The sequence below is a fragment of the Cygnus olor genome, chromosome 9 (assembly GCF_009769625.2).
Source record: "Cygnus olor isolate bCygOlo1 chromosome 9, bCygOlo1.pri.v2, whole genome shotgun sequence".
Taxonomy (NCBI): Eukaryota; Metazoa; Chordata; class Aves; order Anseriformes; family Anatidae; genus Cygnus; species Cygnus olor.
In genome coordinates, this window is record NC_049177.1 from 15,827,051 (window position 1) to 15,848,172 (window position 21,122).

The window sequence follows — 21,122 nt, forward strand, 5'->3', positions numbered from 1 at the left end:
CTGAAAAAGATGGCTAGGAAAGCAGGGTGGCTAAGGAATGAGAGGAATCAGCATGCCCATGCCAGAAAGCCCGCGGGTCCCATTCTGCAGTGACCTTTCAGCAGCTCCCCGTGGCTGCCAGTGGCGCTGCCTGTGATTTACGGGTCTGTAATTGACACCAGGATCGGACCCTGTATTTTCAAGCACAGGCTACCGGCCTCATGCTGTTCACACTCCCTCAGTCTAGTGGAAGCGGAAGATTTTCAAAACAGCCTCATTGATTCCCCCCAGCACACACACACACACAGGCCCTGTTTGCTGGCTGCATTTCACTAAGGCTGGTTGCAGCGACCTCGAGCAAGAGGGGGGCAGTTTCACTTTCTCACTCGAATGCACCCCGGCTTCTCGATCAAAGAAGGATAATTGATTTCGCTTTCCAGTTCGCATGCAGTATCAGAGCACCACAGAGCCTGGGTTTCAAACAAAGCACAATGTTTTGCAATTCAAAACCAAAAAAAAATGTCATTTTTTGCCCAAGGAATGGCCGGACTCACTAGGCAGAACGCTGCCCTAACACGATTACCAAGTGTCTTAGGACTCAGGAAAGAAAAACAGACAAACGGTGACCAAGAAGAGAACAGGGGAGCAGAGGAGAAGTGCTGTGCCCCAAGTCATGGGGCCACGAAGGCATCCGGATCCCCCCAGTCCCAGCCCTGGGTCTCCAGCAGCCCACGCTTAAGCTGAGATCTAGAGCAGAGATGGCATTTTTGTGCACGTTTGCACAGTCTAATGGTGCCACTTAGCAATGGAAATGGAGAAGAAGTTGAGTTGTATTATAAAGTAACATCTCCTTTTACCCATTTGGGTTTTAAATGGCAAGAATTTGAGGGGAAGGTTACCTCCACCCAGGTCTGCTTCGGTCCCGCCACAACAAAACCCCTTACACCGTGGTGGGCTCTCACTGCTCGTCTTAAAACCCTTTGTTAATTAAACCTTTGAAACTTTGAGCCTACAAGACAGTCTTCGTGGTTCAAAGCTTCTGTTTTACCCAACTTCTGCCAGGTCATTTGAAAACAGCAACAGACACCTGGCAGGAAAGCGGATTCCCTGCTCCCATGTCCGCTTGGCCAGGCTAAGTATCCTCAAAAGCACCGTAATCCATCACGATGTTTCAACAAGAACAAACATCCAGGACCAGTAAATCTCTCCATCTGCTTTAGAAATGTCCATCCCCTTTTCATCTCCATTTCCAAGGATGCTTAAGTGTTCGTTATCTTCTTTCATTTTTATATCTTAATAGCAAACTGTTAGTTTCAGACTTGCAATGAGTACCTTCAGAGGGGGCCTCGAACGAAAAAGCTGCTCCACTGCTCCTCGTTCTAAACAGCTGGATCAAGAGACCGAGAACACAAATTCCTTCAAAAATAGAGGAAAAAACAATGGGGGCAGAGAGGCAAAGGTTAGAGTGGAAGTGTGGCAGTCAGCCAGCTGAGGGGAGCAGCCTTACCACCAACCGCTTGTCATGAAAACATTCTTGTTTTCAGCAAATGTTGTTACCATCACAAATGGAAGAATAAAATAAAAAAGTGCCTTTTTCCTCTACAAAAGGAGAACTGAGTTGCAGGCTGGTGCTTCCCACAGAAAACTCCATTTTCAGAAAAGAGTCATTTATACCAAATATAGATAAAAAATTCTGGAGACATTCTGACAAGCCCTAATAACTGCTCTTACTACTTTTCAAAACCAGGAGGAACCCGGATGCCTGTGGATACATCCACCTTCTGAACAAGAAAGTCCCATTACTTCCATCGTAGATGGGGACTGAGACAAAGAAAACATATTAGAAAGCTGAGTTAGTTCCTAAATTACCCTGACTTCAGCCAGAATCCAGGTCACTCACTGAATCCGGCCCTCTGGAGGCAGTTTTTCAGGTCATGCTTTGTACCAATACACCTTTCCTCCCTAGGGCCAGGGAGGACCAGCAAGGGGTGCGACACCGCTGCCCCTCGTCTCCCCCAAAGGGCACCTGAGCACCTCTCCCACCACGTGCAGGGTGCACGAGCCTCAGCCCGGCGCTGATGACTAAAATAAGGTGCCGCATGACATCCCTGGTATTAAAACAGCAGGGGCTCAACCGAGGCGGTGACGTTACAATGGAAAGGAAACACGAACCTAATCCCCGGCTCAGCACCATTGTGAGCGCCGTCCCACGGCAGAGCTGTCAGACGCCCATCCATCTTCACTCAACGTGGTCATCTGCCGCTGGGATGGCACACAGCTCAAAAAAAAAAAAAAAAAAACTTTTTTCTGCTTAAAACTTGAGAATAAGAAGTCTTTTGCCACTCGGTGCCATTTTTTCTCGGCCTAGAGAAGTCAATACGCTGGACTTGTGCTGCGGTTCCTTCGGTTTTTGCCTAGCACCAACAGTGGCTGTAGCAATCGTACCCCTGGAGCAGTGCAACTTATTTTACTTCGTGTTTCTCCCTGGAAAGAAAGAAGCTCCAGGTTTGCAGAATGGTGAAGTTATCAGTTAAACACCTCCCAGCTCCCTCACCGGATGCCCTCGGTACTCAGGGAGAGAGCACACTTCTGCCCAGGCACCTGACAGTTTCTCAGCACCGAGTTTTCTTGACTACCAATTCTCTGTGTTCTTCCAAGAGTTTGCCACACGATATCCCCCAGCCTGCTGCCCTGAGTACTGTATTTTGGCCTATTTGTTTGACAGGCCAGCTGCAGCGTGTGGGTGCAACGTCACACCGAGGTACGGGACGCTCTGAGACCAGGGAAAGTCTCCTCACCCCCCTCCATCCCGCTGCTGTGATTCACGAGGGCACCAGGCAGAGCAACGCCGCGGCCAGACCCGTCCTCACCTACTCCCACGGCACCGCGCTCAGCTCGGCAGTGGGAATCTCGTCGCTGGCACCAAAGCTGGCAGTTAAGTTTACAAACCGACTGTTTTACGTGGTTTTTTATTTGTTGTTTTGTGTTGGGTTTTTTGTTTTGTTTCACTCGGTGAGGGGGAAAACCAGAAAGGAAGTGCAGAAACTTTTGGAGACCAAGATCTCTCTGTCAGACTTGCCAGCTGATGTTTGCAGAGACTGGCTTGGCAGGACACCAAGGCAGCAGGCATCCAAGATGGGAACAAGCAAGACCAGCTCCACACCAGCCATCCGCCAGGCTCGAGGAGAGCTAGCAACCGCACTCAGGAGGAAAGAAGGAGAAGACAGAAAGATTCACACTGCTCCTATCACAAGAGTCACGGCCACGTGCCTGATCGCCATCCGAGAAGGAACCACAGGGCATAAAACGATGGGGAAAATGGTACCTCTGGGAGCAGCCCCAGCTCAGAGAGCCGTGCATGTGGCACCGTGAGATACCACCCAGCCTCCAAACAGGAGACACCTGCGGGGGCAAAGCTGGCAAGGGAAAACAATTTCCTACCAAACCATCAAGGCTGCACGCTGCGGAGGCTAACAGCAGCCTTGCATAAGCCGCTCGCTCGTAGCCGCCGTATATCCAGTTACATCCCTCAGAAACACAGCTGACTCCATCACCGAGCCCTTATCAGCATTCACAGAGACCAGAGAAGGTCAACAGAGTCGTCATCCAGGAACAGAAAACAAGCAGAGCGAGCTCAATGGGAACTTGACAAGGCAAGAATGACTGCAGTCACGGAGGAGCGAGGAGAGTTCACCCGCCTAGCCCTCTTTTGCTGAGGCTCTCAAAGAAGACAAAACCCCTGACCTTTGATTAAACTACGCCGCTCTCAGAAGAGGGGGTGGTTTAGGGGCCCAGGGACTCAATAAGAAACCATTTATCTCAAGGTCATGAGTTCATCCACCCTTTCCAGGTTCTTTTTTTCTTAGTCAATTAAAACAGGGCACTCCATCTGCATTAAAAAAAAAAAGTATGTTACTAAGGGCACGGCCAGATAGCGCCTCGGGAAACTGGCAGGTTAAGGAGCCACAGCAGCAGCTCTGCTGCTCCTTGTGGCTCCGGGAGGCTCCTGGGATGAAGAGGGCTCAGGATGATTTTGTGCCCCGCGCGGTGAAGCTGCGGAGGGGACCGCGGGCAGCCAGCACCAGCCGCAGGCTGGATGTCCCCGTGAGGAGCTGCAGGGGGAGCCGAGCCTGCCCGGCCCCCAGGCCTGGGATGTGAAGACCTTTGTCCGTTCGCGTATGGAGCTACGGGGCACCGGAGGGGCACGAGCACTTCTGGGGACACCTCGGAGCGGTGGAAGGAAGAGGGCTCTGCCCTCCTGCCCGCGGCAGTCCCCAGCCCCGGCGGTGACAGGATGGGTGATGAACACACACGGAGCACAGCGGGAGGAGAGGACACCTTTCTTTGCATCGCCGGCCCTGAACGATACACGAATCAAAGTTAACGTGTATCTGAAACCCACTACTGAGAGAAACCAAGCTGTCTAGGAACTCCAGCTGCTGCATTCAGAGTTCCTGGTAACGAGCACACAGACGCAGTCAAAATGTCGGGTTTTTTGTTTTCTAACCCATAAAAAGTCAGGACAAAACACGCTCCTGCACACGGGGTGCACGCACACCCCTCTGCTGCTTTTAGCAGCTTCCCACCAAGCAAACACACCCCCCCCCAAAAGTAACTACGAGGCTTCATAAAACGTCCCCATTCTTTTGCCATATTTACCCTTTTGTCCAAAAGCCACAATTTCGGCAGAGAAAGGGTTCGACCACGAACTCACAGCTGCTCCGACAGCGAGGGGTCGGAGCTGCCGGCACATCAGGGCCAAGGTGAGAGTACAGTGGCAAAAGGGAGGGGGCTGGAAACAAACGGGAAGCAAGCGGAGTTTTCTCCCATTCACCAAGGATGGTAATTATTTTGGAGAGGGCTGCGGATCCTTTTGGCTTTTAATTAGCGGCAAACCAAGTCAATCTCGGTTCGTCTTAGCGAGAAACTATTAGGGGCTACAGATCTGCAGCCAAGGAAAACAAATCTGTAGCAGTCCTTCACCCCCAGAATAACTTCTGATTGTCGAGCACAGTTACCAGGGGAATGAATAGCTTCTCCCGCGAGCGCCTCAGTCAATTAAACTAATGCAGACAAAAAGGCCAGGCAGCAGCGGCAGAAAGCACAGGGCGAGTCAGATGCACGCGCTTGGCACGCAGGGAGCACCAGGAGCAGGTTCAGGATGATGACAGAAGAGCTGCCCACGGCCTGCGTGTTAGCAGAAGACACCGGAGGCTTCTCCTTGGGATGCTGAACTGCGAAAGGTGTCCTGAGGAGCCTCCGGGAAGCTTTAACTGAGAAGACAAAGCACATGCTGCTATCCTGAGCTGTGATGCATTTTTAACAGGGACTGACAAAGATCTGAGCAAGGACATACCTGCGAAAAGTCCTTGATTTATTTATTTAATCCAGAACTATCCTATTGCTGCCTCCCCGTCGGCTCAGCAGCCTTATAATAATTATAACTCTGCCTGGAAATCAGGGCAGCAAACAAGCCAGAGCACAAAAGAGAAGCCAGGAGAAGCGAGTAAAATCCTTGGCCCTTTTTGAGCGAGAAAGCCCAGAGTTTAAAGCATTCTGATCATCTTTCAAAGCACCCAGAAAAAAAATCAGATGCAGCAAGAGCTTGTTTTGTTCCCGGTTCCTCTCTGCAGATGGGCTGTTGGGGCAATAAGAATCCGTACATGAAGAGGATCGGTTCCTTCTTCCTCCCTTGTGCAGCTGAACTTTATTAAGAGGATGAATATTGGCCTTGGAGGCTACAGTGACTTACAGAGCTTTCCTTACCCCTTTCTCTTCTGTGATGTGCCACAGCTTTATTTTCCCTTTGAAAACTGTTAGCCAAATATCCGAATTCCCCTTAAAAAGGGGCAAAGCAAAGCACCAGGCAGCTTTTGGCCCATGCACCACTGAGCAAAATTCTCCTATTAAAAAAAAGGCTGCAAGATATTCATCATTTGAGACCCCTGAATATTCCACGCAGGCAAAGCCGGTGTAGCGAAGTGCCCTGGTGCTCAGCGTTATCTCTGGCAGCTGACGGGGCGTCACGGATCTCAAACATAACCCTTCCTGCCTGGGGAAGGAGAGGGAGGCGAGCAAATGAATCAGGCTAGCCACAAACACCGTGCCTTCACGCAACACCAACAATGAGCTGGGCACGTCAGCACGTGGAGAAAGGCAGGCAGCAAACAAAATCCACCGCCACCTCCTTTTCTTTGGGTTTTGATGAAGCGTGCACGTGCAAACGTAGGTCTAAATCCCATTTCCCCCCTCGAAAGCCGAAGGACGCTGTGCATTCGATGTCAATGGGGACACACTCAGCCTGCACATAGCCGCGATGTAACGGGGGCAGGTGCTATGCAAAGCTGAGCCCACAGAGCCCCAAAACCATCCCAGCTCAGACGTGCTCTTCGAGCAGGTGCTACCTGAACCCCGGGCACCTCTCTAGCAAAGCGCGATGATATTTAACTTCCTTGTGGGCTCACCATGCTGCCAAACATCTGCTGGGATTAGTTGGTTCATGTTTGCAAAGTGCACACGAACGCTATCGTAAGGAAGGGACTGACCTATTTATGGATGTGAGTGCTGGACCGAGACCTAAACCCACGGGCTGTATTTGCACATATGGCCCTATCTCCCCTGCCAGATTTCCCTTTCTGGAGCCAGGACAGAGGCACGAGGTTCTCCTATAGTTTACAGCCTACTTTCAGTCGCAGGCAGTTTAAGTGAGCCCTGTTGCTCCCCTTCTCCACTTTACCCCCATCCAATTGCACCAGTTAATTTTGTAAACGAGCTGGCATAGGGCCAGTCCACCAGGAACCCCCAAATGTTGTATGGGTTGACCTCTTACAGAGAAACCCACATTATCTCAAGCCCCTGGAGCCCCAGGGCTGCAGGTCACACAGACGCACAGCCCCACGGGTCTCCAGCGGGCTCCACCAGGCCACTCCGTAGCAGATTAGCCACCCAAATTCCTCGTGGCAAGGGACTTTGCATCAAGTTACACATTTCTCATGGGTGTCCCTCCCTCCCACAAAAACCTCCTGTGACTAAGCGCTGAGGAATGAACGGAGGAGCTGCACAGCTCAGAAGCCACGATAAAGAGCACTGAGGGAGACAAGCTCCCCGGGAAGAACAGAGAAGAGCACAGCTATGTCTCAGATAGACCTGAGCAACTTTGCAAAAAGGATTATGCACGGTAATTGTTTGTGATGGCAGGGCTACAGGAGCCTTATATTCCTGTGACTCAGAACTGCTTTGCACCCAGCTGCAAGTCCTAGGCAGAGAGCTTTGCTCTGCCAGCAGCTACCGCTCTCCTTTCCTCCGCAGAGACATTTCAGTACTTATCAGGTCTCCATCTTAGTCACATTCTGCTAACACACACTTTTTACATCCTTTTCATCTTCCTTCACAATCAGTCTCTCTGTCCCCAAGCCAATTGCTCTGCTCTTCTCTCAGCACTCTCCGGGTTGTCGTCACCTCCTGGGGCTGGAGCTCCCCTGACCCCCGCGCTGCTCTGCGGGTGCAGCCTCTGCTCAGGTTTAGGAGGTTTCCAGCAGGCACGGCTTGGCAGGCTCGCTACTCTCCTGCGGGTACCATCACAAACAGGCTCACCCAAGATGCTACCCTCATAGTTAAGAGACACGGACAACACAAGACAACAGCGACCGCGGAATACGGAAGCAAAAATAAAGAGAAGGGTAATCAGGAGCGCTGGAAAGTACGAACGCCGTGCCCACAATTACTCATGTCATTCATGAGATGGATAGGCCTTGTCTTGCTCTGGAGATCGAGAGCATCTGGAACCGTTTCCATTCATTACATGGCAGGTAGAATGTGCACAACTAAAACAAACAGAAAATATTCCTGTCCTAAAAGGTGCAGTCACCAAAACAGCTGGAACTAGACCAGATGATCCAACGTGGGGCTTCCTGATAATACACAGCTACCTTTGTACATCCAGTTCCACCCATGAAGTAGGGCACACCCTTAACCAGGTATGAATCAAACCATCTGAGACATGAGAAATTTATCAAGAGCTGTTGAAGAAAAAAACCTAAGGTTGCTCCTGCTTCACTGCAATTTACCTCCAAGGTATGGGGAGCAGCTGACGCAGGCAGACAGCGGCCCTCAACACAGCAAAGCTGGAGCAAGCAGATCACTTTCGCACTTCTTGCACGTGACAGCACAATGCAAGAGCTAAAACACCACCCCAGGCAAAAAAAAATGGGTGCACACAGATCAAAGGCTTGGGCTACCGCACAGATGAAACTCCAGCAGGCAGGGAATGAGTGGTGCGGGTATGGGTATGACACCCCTGTGACTGTCCTGACCCCAGACGAGGTGGGACACCACCTGCACAGATGAGCACTGGAACACCCTGGAGCAGGACGCCTCTCTTTTTTACTCTGGGTTACGTTACCGGCAGTGCAAAGGGGAGGGGATGCCAACCTGTCTGCCTTGCATCCTCAGTGAGATACCTACATATAAAACAAAACAGAACAAAACAAGGAGGTGGGGGAAATCACAGAAAGGCGCAAATCTATTGGGAGTGCTATGTGGGGATGGGAGCTAACCTCACGCAGAATAACTCACAAACGAAGACGCCCTGCAGGGATCCCTGCGTGCAGTAAGGAAGCGAGCACTGCTCTCGTAGCTCCTTCTCCAGCTCTCCACTGATTTCCACAGCCTCCACGCACACCCCGAGTTCACAGCTCTCCCACGCAGCAGAGTAAAACACGCTGCGCCAGGAGCAACGAAACGAGGAGCTGAGGCACTTCACAAGCTGCCATCCTTTGCCCTGGACACTTCGAATACCTGGGTGGGTGGAGTGCGTTGGAAAGGCATGCTCACTTGTATTGCTTGAAGCTCACCTGCTGCTCTGGCCCCACTCCCAATTCTCGTATGCCAAGGGAGACACTGGAAGAGGCGTTATGTGCCAAGAACACTGCCCTCACCCCTACAGTAGCACAGAGGTGCGAGGTGTTGTTCCTAACTTCTGAGATACACTTCTGACTCACAATTCATCGCTTAATGCCACTATTAGAGGTTTGCAACTTGTCTGCCTCATTCACAGCGTGATCTCCTGCACTGCAGGACGGTGTCTATTGCAACAAGGCTACTGCCAGTCTGCATGCTACAGCATTGTTTCATAAGAAACCAAGCCAGACATCTCCCGAGCTGACTTTTAACATTTCTGCCCTTTGTTTCTTCCCCGTCTGCATTTGAAGCAAATTAGGATTTTGTTTCGGGAACGTACTTAAACCCTTGCTTATCATTAGGCACACAAGTAGCTGCAGAGAGTTCAGCTGGATTACTCACGCACTTGAATTTCAGACTTACTATGCAGAAGGTTCACCAAGCCCTCCTTAAATGGCAAAGATGCAGTGCTGCGTTTCCCAAGCGCTGCTCTGCACATCCCCGGGAACTCAGGAAAGAAGAGGAGCCTCTGTGAGCGCACCAAAGTGGAACTGTGCTAGGGAAGGCAGAACAGGCATCGTAAGAACAGGCAGTTCTCCCACAGAATAGTCTGTTGGATGAGAAGCGACAGAGAAGCACTACAGCTCTAAAGCAAGCCTAAACTACCTTAAAAATGGCACTTTTACTGTACACAGGAAAACAAGCCACTGAGAAATGTACAGCAGATGATCTAAAGTCTCCATTATCCCTATTATATTCCTTGAAATACATTATTATACATAAATATCACCTGGACCTTAACCATTTTTGTGGTTTATTTCTGGACTTCCCCTTCCCATTGCAGATCCAACAGCAGTAAACTGCCCTGGTTTCCAAACGCCAGAGGCAAAACCCAGCTTCCATCCTAAGCCAGGCGCTTTGAGACCCACACACAGGACGTACGGCCCTTGCCCCCAGTCAAGGATGATGATAACACATAAGAGGAAGATGAAAGCAGCAGAGATGAGGGAGATGGACTGTAAAGATAGATGTAACTGCACTGAGCAGTTCAGAGTAATCTCCAGAGCTGGGTGAAAAGGATGCTAAACTCAGCCTGTAATTACAAACAATTCTTTTCAACCGTTTTTCTCTGATTATCAGTTATGACTGCAAACTAAAGCAAGCAACCCTGGTCTGACCGGCTTCTTTCTCTTGGATTTCAGTGTCAGGGATGATGTGAGACTCCCAGCTTCGCTCCTCACCAAGCCTCGGTGTCCCATCAGTAAAACAGCAAGAACAATTTTCCTCCACCTCAGGAGGGCACCGCAAAAATAGTCACCCCAACTTGCAGAGCGCTCCAACGAAAGAGCGGAGAGCTCTCCAGAAAAGCAGAAAAGGAAATTAATAATTCTGCTTTCAGCCCTCAGTTTGAATGGTATGTAGTAAATAAGGCTTGGGGCTATACGCTGCACAGTAAGAAAAGAAGCTGAATAGGTGCTCATTAAGCATCACCTTCCATTCTGAGCACAAAGAGGAGGTGCCCTGGCAATTAAGTGGCTATATCATAATACCCACTTGGGGGGGGGAGGGTGGGGAGGGCAGCAAATTAAGGTTTCATTGCCAGCCTTCATCCTGGCATTTTGTAGCTTTGAAGCACTTGGACTTTGCAGCTTTAACACCGTTCTTTTAACCAAGTGCATCGCTTGTAATTAACTACAGAGTTGCCACGTGGCTGGGGCAATCGCTATCTGCTTCTCTTGGGCAAACCAGATTAAAGGCTTGTCTTGGCCACGCTAATAGCTTGAGGTATCTCTCAAGATTTGTCCAAACCCATGAAAAGCAAATCAAGCCTCTACCTCAAGCCACGAGGTGTGTTAAACTGAAGCCAGCTGATCTCCTTTGGGGCTGAGCTGCAACGCGAACACCGGAGCAAGTAAGGCAGGGGAGCTGCGGCAGCTGGAGCTGCAACCACTTATCAGCCGCTAATCCAATCACCCTCCCAACCCAGTCCCTGTAAAGCGCACTGTCTGAGAGACTCCTCGCCTTCATTCAAGCTTGCCTCATTAAGTAGAGTAATTCGAGTCTGTTAAGGTGAGGTAATAAACTGCTGAAACAGAGAGAGCTCCTCGGGGTACGTGCGCGCAGCACATGGGAGATGCGCACACGCTGCCAGGACACAAGGCACAGCGCTCCCGGTGCAATTAGCACAGGGACCGCCGCAGCACCAGCTGCAAGTCACCTGTGAAACAAACACTCTGAGTCTCTCTGCAGAAAACTCACTGACCTGAGTTTCATGCAGACGTCTTCGTTGCTGAAAAAGCCCTAGAGGATGTATTTTACATTTGTTCTGCTGTGCTTAACTAAAGCATGGAGCTGGGCTGCTTTTAACTCATCACGCAAAGCATCTGTACCCATCCCGCTGGGCCCACAGCCCCTTCTCGAAGGGCTGTGCCAGGATCTACCAGCCTCCCCCATCCTTCCTGCCTTGCCCAACTGGCCAGGCTGCCAGGGAGCCCCCAAAAAGCAGCAGGGTGCTGGTCACCGAGCAGTGCTACGTACGATCCCTGCTTCGCAGACTTGGCAGAGGCTTGGGCTGGAGCAGAGATCAGGAGCCCAGGAGGAGGGAGAAGAGGAAACAACTGCAGCTCCTGACAATGGCATCCACCAGCCCGAAGAGGAGGGGGGGAGTTACAAATTGATGCATAAACAAGACCTGACTGTGTAATTCAGAGCTAACAGGGTAGTTTACTGAATGTTAATTAAATCCTCAGTGCCTGTTACCAACTGCGGAGATCAACTTATTTTTAAATTAAATAAGCAATAAATGCTTAGCTGAACTTCTATTAAATTTCACCCAGTCAATGAAGAATGTGGGGCTTTTAATAGACATTAAACAAGATAGTTATGGCAAGTTAGTTGATATTTTATTACCTAAAGATAATGGCCGTATTAAATCTCAACTAACTATTCCACTGGCGGCACAATCATCTAAGATTTGGCAGAAGTTTGCCTGCCTTGAAGCATCACTGGGCAGTGGCAGCAGGGAAATGAAGGCAGCCGAGAGCTGAACGGCCCCTACTCAGAGGATGCTCAAATGTGTAAACCCATTTACATGCAAAATGGGATCCCTTCCAACTAACCTGGAAAACCCAGCGAGGGCTGGTCGGCTGAGCCAAAACTGGCTGGTCACACTGAGCCAAAACTGGCATAACGCTGGCGGAGACCCACAAGCATCACGACCCCCCCCAGACCAAACAAAGTTATTTATGGGGTTATTGAGGAATCTCTGTATTACAAGGTTCCCTTACAGCATCAAGGGCTGCAGTAAACATCCTCACTGAGTCTGCAACGCTCAAAAGCTTGTATCTTTTTCTAAGAAAAGGTTATCAGCAGCCCACAACTCCACCGATGTTTGTTTTCCTTTCTTGAGCATATTGCAATAGTTTGGGAGCGCTTATGAGTGACTCACACGTGTGTCACTGTCACCCACAGATCCCAACAACAGATACCAACAACCTAAAATGACAGAGACTTGCTGACAGCTACTTAAAATGATGATTTTCATGCCAGCTCTCGCGCTTGCTCAGAACGTGATCGAAACCAACTCTTCTGAGATAAAAGCCGAGTCCCTACCGAGGTGTCTCTACCAGTAACCTTAATAACAATGATTAAATGTGGGTAGCATTTTTTTTCATGTTTGGCTAGAAACATTATGAACCCTACCTGCTTGCTGTGCCCAGAAGCAGGAGGAACAGAAAGAGTGGAGCCCTGCACCCAGCTAACCCCCATTCCCTGGGCAGGCGCAAGCTGTCAAAAGCTTTTTAACTTTGTGGGGTTTTTCTGGTCTGTGGTTTTCGGTTTGATTTGTTGTTTTCTCTTCTCTGTTTGTTTCTGTTTTACAAAACAAAAAGCTCCCAAAATTAAAAGGAGGAAAACATTGAGCTCTTCATACTTTACTGGCACCGTGCTTCGGAGAGGCCCAATGTACATGTGGAAGTTGACTGCAACATCAACATCTTGCCTCCAATACCTCCTCTGGAACTGTTGTTCATAAAGTTAATTTCAAGTTCTCTGTTTTCCTATACGTAACCCACACTCTTTAAAGGTATTGTTCCTTGCAAATCCGTCTCTTAGATAACCCACATCCTCAGATAAACTACGGTTTCTGTCTCCCCCACTCCTGCCTGCTTTTCAAACGTGGCTGCAGTTCCAGTAAGCTCTCTAGCTTTTAGCAGAATTACCCTGCTGTGAGAGCAGAGGGAGATAATGAAGTTACCAGGGTAAGAAAACAGGCTGTGGAGGACTGCAAGAAGGTAAGAGTCCTGCTGTCTTGCTCACGCATGCATACAGCGAGCACAGGTGCTGGATCTCAGACTCCCAGCAGATCGCATAGACAGGAATTTGTATTCATGTTGCTTCCCTGCCATCTCCTCAGCCTAAAAAGTAATGTGCCTTAGAGACACAGACGTACCTAAAGGAAATACACATCTTTGTCATCACTATGTCACCTCTAAAACCTCTCAGGGCATCCTCAGGGATGACTGTTCAGACTTCCCCGCACCTGAAGGGTTTCCCAGAGCTGCAGGAGTCTTCAGGCAGCCAAAGGCTGCAGGGTGAAGAGCGCAGAGGACCAGCCATCAGCCCGTAAGTGAATCCCAGCTCACTGCCCAGCAGCCAAGTGAGTTTATTAGGAGAAAGGCACTGCTTTCAGACACCCGACAAGGACTGAAATGCCACCGAGCATGCATTGTTCACACAACCATGATGGGCAAAGGAACAGAGAAGCCACTGTAGGCACCCTGAGGGTATGTGTTTCCACAGACGCATGGAAACTGTCTTATTGCAAACCATTTGTCACTCACCCAAGCTACAGCTTTTCTCCAGCTACAGTCATCAAAAGTTTCAGAGAAACCTGTGTGAAATGGTCTCTTCTTTCCAATTAGATGTTTAGGATACAAGAGGCAACACTATTAACTGGCAAACCTCTGAATGTACCTGATAGTCGTACAGCTGTCCTATCTTCTTTCCAGACTTGGCTACATTCTTGTCCTCAGCAACATTCTCCACGATAAATTCCACCTTTTAGTTACACCTACTTGGAAAAGCATTTACTTTTCTTCGCCTTCAATCAGCCACTTTCATCTTGGCTCCAACATCTCACAAGCACCAGTACAAGGGAACAGAGACCCCTTTTTCCACAAATTCATCATTCATTCATCAACTCTGTGACACCTTTCTAATGCGTGTTCTTTCCATAGGAGCAATCCCAAACTGTCGATCAAACTCCCTCACGTTTTCCAGCTTCCCAGCTTTTTTACTATCACTATTCAAGACCACATACATTCTCCACCAGACTTCACAAAGTGGGAGGGAGTCACTTCAGGTTTTCGTCAGACATTACGCTGATGAACCCAAGCAGCAACAATAACAAGCAAGGCAACAGTCAGGCTTTGAAATCAAGTGACTGGTGTCTCCACTCTGACCATACTGTAATTGGTACTTACAGTGTAATCAACTTATGTTGTAATTAAAAATATATACTGATGATCATTAGGTATTTAAAAGCACTTCAGCTCCACTGAGACTGTAGCTGAGCACCAACTCGCTGCTCCAGCTCTGGAGCTTCATCCCCTAACATCCTAGGGGAACGTGTGCTTTGGCAAGCACTGCACAACTGAATCTGCACTTATTATTTGGAAATTTGACTTACGCTACACCAGTTCCTGATTCTGGTAAGAGAGCAGCCCATCACCTGTCAGAAATGCAGCACAGCTGAAGATGATTTTCAGAACCATGCACTTTGATGTCCAATTTGCTCTGCAAGTTTCCACAACACAAGGCAGCAAAATAGCACCTGGGATTTTCTGTACCCTTACTGTGATCGTTTGGATATTGGATCTGAAAACCACTCCTGGCCCACCAGTCTAGAGGCACATTTTTGCTGGTTTGCCCTGGTTTTACATGAGATTGTAACAGCAGCGAATCACTGCAGCTTGGGAACTTTTTTTTGCAGTACCCACTGAAGCTGCCATGAGAAACTGTTTTAGCTTCACTTTCATGGACATGTCCCGCATTTACACCCAGGAGCTTACCTTGCAGCCTACGTGGGACACGCACCTCTGACAGGGACTTCTGGACAGCAGGACCGCTGGCACCATGGGACGCGCGCAGGGCCTGTAGACCCGTGGCCTCCATGGAGCACATGGGGTGGGCCTGGACTTTGGCAAGCAGGCCTAAAAAATTACCAACGTGCCAAGTCACTTCACGCCTTCTGCCCATGACCAGGCACCAAACAAGAGGCGCCCAAAAAGCCTACACCGACCTTCAGCTCCACTCGGGGCCTCCAGCACCAGGGTGGCAGAAGAGCCCATGAGGTGCAGCAGGCTCCTGATGGCAGGAGAGCTGCCAGCGCCATCACTGACAGATTTAGCACCGCCACCATCCCAGACCAGGTACAGAACTCAATGATTAGAGGACAGCAGGACTGAAGGCAGCACCACCATTTTGCAGGGCAAGACAGCAAAGGTAGGGGCTCACTGCCAGGTGGCCCTAGAGCCACCACCCACACTGTCACTCGCTGACAGCCTGTCCCATTAGGGAAAGACCCTCCAACAAAGGCTAAGGAACTGAAAGAGGGGAATAACAGCGCTAACAAACTCAGGAGCAACAGGATGAAGCGTCACAGGTGAGGTGAATGGGATGAAGTGTCAGCAGGAGACACAGTAGGCCAATAGGCAGCAAAAAGTTTTACACAATCCATTTTATCCTCAGATGGAAATATTTCCTGAGGGAAATCCCGTCTCCTTGAGCATTATTTAGCCTTGTCTGGGCTAGTCCTGCTGCAGTGAGGGCGTACAGAACCAGAAAGTTCCTCGCATCCCGAGCCCGCTCTGTTGCACAGCAGGCTGGGCTGCACGCAGGACAGCAAGTCACGTTTTCCAGTGCGAAAAACTGCGTTGGTAATGTGCAGATGAAACGTTGTGTCCTATTCTCTGGCTCCAGGTGTTCCCCTGCCTCCCTCAGGTCCCATATTGGCAAGTACTTGGTGGGCCACCGCCTGCTATATGACTCCCAGGTGCGCAGGAACTCCCTGCTCGCTCTCAGATTTGGTCCCAAAAACCACTCCTGGAAGGTATAAGCATTCTACAGGAAAGCGGGTCCCGTAAGGAAAGAATCTCTCAATCTAGAGCACTTCCCCAAAATGAAGACTCCTGCGCGAGACCTCACACTCCACAGGGGTCAAAACCACTTTCTGCACAGGGGCCAAGGTGTTGTGGATGTGTAGGAAGACGTATCAGCCAGCCTGGTGGTTTCCACAAACTCTTAATACTGCGTGTGACCAAGTCACAGACAGATACCAAACAGGAACCCAACCCCAAAACCAAACAGCTGAGCCAAAAAGCCACCTCACATGAGTGTAGAAATCAAAGAAAAACAAATCCGAAGAAGGCAGCACAACCCAGCCGTGGGGCCATGCTGCACCTCGAGGTACAGTAGCCAGAGCAATTACAGCGGGAGTTTTCTCCATCAACACCTCCTACTCCGGAGCACTGCCTTCTCCCAAGCACAGCCCCAGGGCGTGGAGATCGCTCCCGAACAATGGCAGGAATAAGATTTGTCTGCTTGAAAGGGGAGGGCAAAAATTAAATGGGGGGGAGGGAAGCAAAAAAAAAAAAAAAAAAAAAAAAAAAAAAAAAGCGCTGGGTGACGTAAGGGTGTGGGAAATTTCTACGTACTTACCTGTCTGGGAAGGGTGGGCCTCCCCGGGTGTATAAAAAGCTGCTGGGGCTTTGCTCTACTTATTATTTACTACCGACACCCGGCCGGGGGTCGGGCCGGGCGAGGTGCCCGCTAGGGCAGCGCCACCCCCCCGCTCCCCCCCCCGGGGCCAGGTGCACCTGCGGGCGGCAGGGCCCGGGGAAGGGGCTTTGGGGGGGGGGGGGGCACCGGGACCGGCACGGGGAGCTCTTCCCACCCTTCCCCGGCCCACTGCTCCCGCCCCACCGCCGAGCTCGCCCCGGGTATGGAGGGGGGGGGGATTGGGGGACGGGGAGGAGCCAGCCGCTGCCCCCCCCCCCCCCCCCGCCCAGCTCCGGCCGGGGGCTCCAGCTGCTGCTCAGCTGCCTCGGCGGGGGGGGCGAAGAAGAGGAAGGGGGCAAGTTATTATTCGCAACGATACCTCGGGGGGGGAGGAGGAGGAGGAGGAGGAGGCGACGGCGGAGGCGAGCGCGGCGGCGGCGGCGGCGGCGGGAGGAGGCGGCGGGGGTGGGCCCCGGGGCGGGGCTGGGGCCGAGGGGGCGCCCGGGGCCGCCCCGCTCCGCCCCGGCGCGGCTGCCCTCCTCTTCCTCCTCCTCCTCCTCTTCCTCTTCCCCCGGCCCCTCCGCAGCCCCTCTGCCCCCCCCCCTCCTCCCCCCATCCGGTATCCCCAGCACCCCCTCCTCCCCCCCGTTGCCCACTTACCTCCCCTCCGGGCGGAGGAGGTGGGCTGGGAGCCCCGAGCTCCGAGGGACACCCCCGAAACAAAAAGCGAAAGCGGCCGCCGCTGCCTCCCGCCCCGCCGGGCTGCTGAGCTCTGCCCGGGGCTGACGTCAAGGCCCCAAAATTCCTGCCTTTCCCCGCAGGCACATTTGGCCATGTAAGGGCTGGGGCCGGGGCTGGGGCCGGGGCGGCCGCACGGCGGGGGGGGCGGCAGCTACCGGCACCGACCCTGCCAGCATCGCCCTAAAACTCAGGGTGGGGAGCCCGAAAAATGCCCTCGCTGTACCCCCCAACCCCCTCGCCCAGCCCCGCGGGATGCTGGTGGTATTCAACTTTTTTCGCGAAGAAGTTTTGTGCTATGCTTTTTGGGGTGTTTTTCCCGAATTTTCCTCTCTTCTTCCCCAGCCGCGTTAAAAAAGGGTTGGGGGGAGGGATAGGATGGTGGGGGTTACAATAAAGGGTCTTGTCTTGCTCGGAGATTCAAAACAAAACCTGGCGAGCATGCTAAGGAGAAGGGGGGAAGGGAAGCTGCATTTTCTAATCTCTCGGTTTGATTGTTTTGTGGCTATTTACAAGAACTGCAATTAAAATAATTCAGATTTTGAGTGTGATCGTTTTTACAATGGAATGTTACCCCTGGCGTAGCGAGGTTGGGTCTCTGCAGTTTTGTAGCCTAGGACTGGGTTTGCCCTGAAGAGCAGGGGAAGACAGAAGGGTTACGCTGCGTTCAGGCGGCCGAGGGGAGAGCTGCCAAGCCTTACTCATTTGGAAAGAGATTTCTGGATGAGTTTTTAAGCGCTCTAAATGTATTTCACTTTGACAATAAAGGGCTGTGCTGTGTACTTTCAGAAGATGTTTACAATCTTGCCCCATTACCAGCTTTAATGTCCGCAGTCACCGCTTAAGAGCCCCAGGAGGGAAAGTCTGCGCGTAAGGACCCAAAAAAGGACGTTAAGTGCCTAAAAGAATTGAGAAGCTGAAGTATGGAGTTCTGATCCAGCCTCCCCTGCCCTTCCCTGGCTGCTCAAGTGTCTAAAACAAGGAAGGATGGACCCGCACACTCTGGCAGATCGGAGACCCCAGAAGCTGCTGCTGCACCCTTAGGGGCACCCCTTCCCCAGCAGGCCCCACAGCACAGGAATTGTGACGTATCCCACATTCAGTCCTTGCTGCAAATGATCTGTCTGTGGGTTATTTGGTGTCCTGTGCTGGCCTCCTGCACCAGGGGTGCTAAATTCCTGTAGAGGAACGGGGAGGACTGCCGAGGCCAGATGTCATCATGCAGCTAAATCCGTGCGAGCCTTTCAGTCCCATCACAGAAGTTTTCTAAGCACTGTGACTAGAAATACCTTAGCCTTGTCCTAGCCGCCTACCCCGTGTTTAAACCCTGCTGAGATCCAACACCAAAGCAGAATAGCGCATGAGTCACTAGGGCCCCATGCTGTAGGTGTACCTAGAGTGCCAATAACACTGCGAGCGTGGCCTGTTGTGAAAGACAAACGTGGCTGCTTCCTAAAGCACTGCTGGGCAAGGCTGGAGCACTGGCACTGGCTGCGTGGCCAAAGGCTTTGCCCAAGGCCCTGCAGGCCTGGCTTCAGTTCCTGCCCGGGGGATGCTACAGCTCAAGTGTCTCCTTCCAGACCACCAGGCTGCAAGGCCATGCTCCTTCATCGCACTCTGAGGAATGCTCCTGATGGTATTTTCTGCTGCAGAGGTCAGGCAGTCATCACGAGGGGCTCGCTGGTGCTAATGGCTGTCAGTCTCAGCATGGTGTGGCTCTCGCCAGAGTCCTGATTTGTAGTGCTCCAGAGAAGCGGATTTACAGAGGAATTGTTGCGTGTTTTTTTTTTTTTTATTATTATTCTCCATGAAATTCTCTTTTGCAAATCTGCAACAGTCCTTGTGTAATATCAACTAGTATCTAGGGGAAGCAGCTGAAAACTAAAAGAAAACTGTTTGGCCCAAGATGAGAGACAAGTGTTCTCCATTTAGTATTTCAGAGAAAACCAGTGGTCAAATATTTTCCTTGTCCCATATCCAACAATTATTGCTTCTTTATCCATCAAGCTTATGCAATTTTCCAGTCGCGTTAGCAGAAGAGAGGATACTTTGCACGTCCATAGCAGCCTCCTTTGAATGATCTCAACAATTTTAAGCTTTGGGCCTCCAAACTATGAGATAGTACTCCCACTACCTCCGTTTTGCAGGTAGGTGAACTGTGACTAATCCTCTGCAGCACAGCGGTGGAAGTTTGATTCCCAGCCCATTACCCTTGTAACATGCAGCCCAGAATGGTCACTGCCTTGTCAAGCACTGTGTGAATTTTCTATTTTTTCAATTTCCTATCATGACCAATATCATACATTTTGGAAATGAAAGTAGAAACTTCGAGGTGTTGAGCCTGGCTGTGAAAATCTACTCTTTGCCTGGAAAGAATCAAAAATACTGGCAATGTGCGATCATTCCTTTGGTAATATCTACCGCACCCTGCACCATAGCAGCAAAATGAATTAAACAGCAAAAGACTGAAATGCCTTATATTGCATAGGCCACTCAGGAGGCAGTAATACAAGAGTCAGCATGGGCCAATATTAATTCAAGGAAATGAAGTATTTTAGTGGTTAAGGTACATGACTTGAAGCCTGGAAACCTGGCCTCTGTTCCTACTTTTCCTGTGTTGTATGACTTTAGACCAGTCAGTTCACCTTCCTGTGTCTCCAGAAGCTCTTATAAGCCCAAAGCACGCATGCAGGCTCTGTGCTGCACTCTTCCTCTGCAAGAAAGGACACACCACAACCAGCCTGAAGTAAAACCTCCCACCAGATTGTTTGCAACGGGATTCTGTACAAAGTTTCCAGAAGTCAGCAGATGAAACCTCATTTTTCAGAGTCTGAGTCTCTTCTTCTTGGTGAAATTCTGGATGCAAAACCATGAAAAAACAACAACAACAGAAATCGCCCACACAAAAACCCAAACAAACAGAAATAAAACACACACAGGATTGGAAGAGCTCTTGGGAATCCATGGTAATTCATCCCTCGCACCATAAAGATGGAGCAGCTTTGCCTAAATCGTACTTGCCAGATGGTCACCTGGTCTGCTCATAAGGATATCTTCAGGATCTGTTCCAGTGCTTCACAGTTAGAAAAGCTTTCCTTATCTCTAACCTAAGTCATTTTTGCTGCAATTCAACTCTTAATCAGATGAAATCGTGGGGATCTGACGTGTTCCCTCGCTAGCAACAATTCCAGAACAACAGGAAAGTCGCCCACCTGGTGAACTAATCCTTCCGTGGGTAAAAGCCAGAAAGGCTGGAAAACACACTAAATGTGTGTTTTTTGGGAGAGTTGCCGCCTAATTTCCAGACAAAGATCAGATCCAATTAGCCTTAGATCAACTGGAGAATCCTCTGCCCCAAACCACAGCACTTTTCACCCACCTTGCCACAAGGATGCCTCTTCCCATCAAGACACGCTGTGGTGGTGCATTTGACCCTTCGGTCTCCAAGGGGTGTTCTTGGAAGCACATGCCAAATGTGAGTTCACAGCAATAGCATTCCTGTGGTACTGGGGAAGGAATGAGGAAACACCAGCATGGATGCTAGACAGAGAGGAAAGAAAACACTCAACCTGCAAGCCTGAATTCATTTCTAACCAGGGTACATGCTCCTGATTTAGAGATACATGCATGTTTGTTGCCTGGTAAAGGGAATCTAGGAATAGCAGTGGGCCAAGTTTTGTCATTCTCCATTTTGCAGGTATGTCTGCATCCAGACAGGAATGCAAGGC

The 21,122-nt window shown here is 50.5% G+C and overlaps 1 protein-coding gene and 1 long non-coding RNA gene across 14 annotated transcripts in view; one reads left to right on the forward strand and one right to left on the reverse strand.

The window, feature by feature from the left end:
• The window catches only part of LOC121074997 (LIM domain containing preferred translocation partner in lipoma), a 336,312-nt gene extending 318,858 nt beyond the window's left edge, over positions 1–17,454 (reverse strand). The window contains exons 1-2 of one of the 13 annotated variants that reach the window (XM_040567731.1): positions 17,317–17,446; positions 9,301–9,433 (exon numbers count right to left, since the gene is read on the reverse strand). The gene's annotated coding sequence lies outside the window, so the exon portion shown is untranslated. Of the gene's footprint in view, positions 1–9,300; positions 9,434–16,596; positions 16,849–17,035; positions 17,158–17,316 lie in introns of those variants that run through there. The other 12 variants (XM_040567722.1, XM_040567735.1, XM_040567726.1 and 9 more) reach the window with 12 other exon arrangements.
• LOC121075001 lies at positions 17,398–20,284 on the forward strand. Its single transcript, XR_005822685.1, has 2 exons — positions 17,398–17,491; positions 18,214–20,284. It is a non-coding gene; the product is annotated as an uncharacterized LOC121075001 (long non-coding RNA).
• Positions 20,285–21,122: the final 838 nt, after the last annotated feature.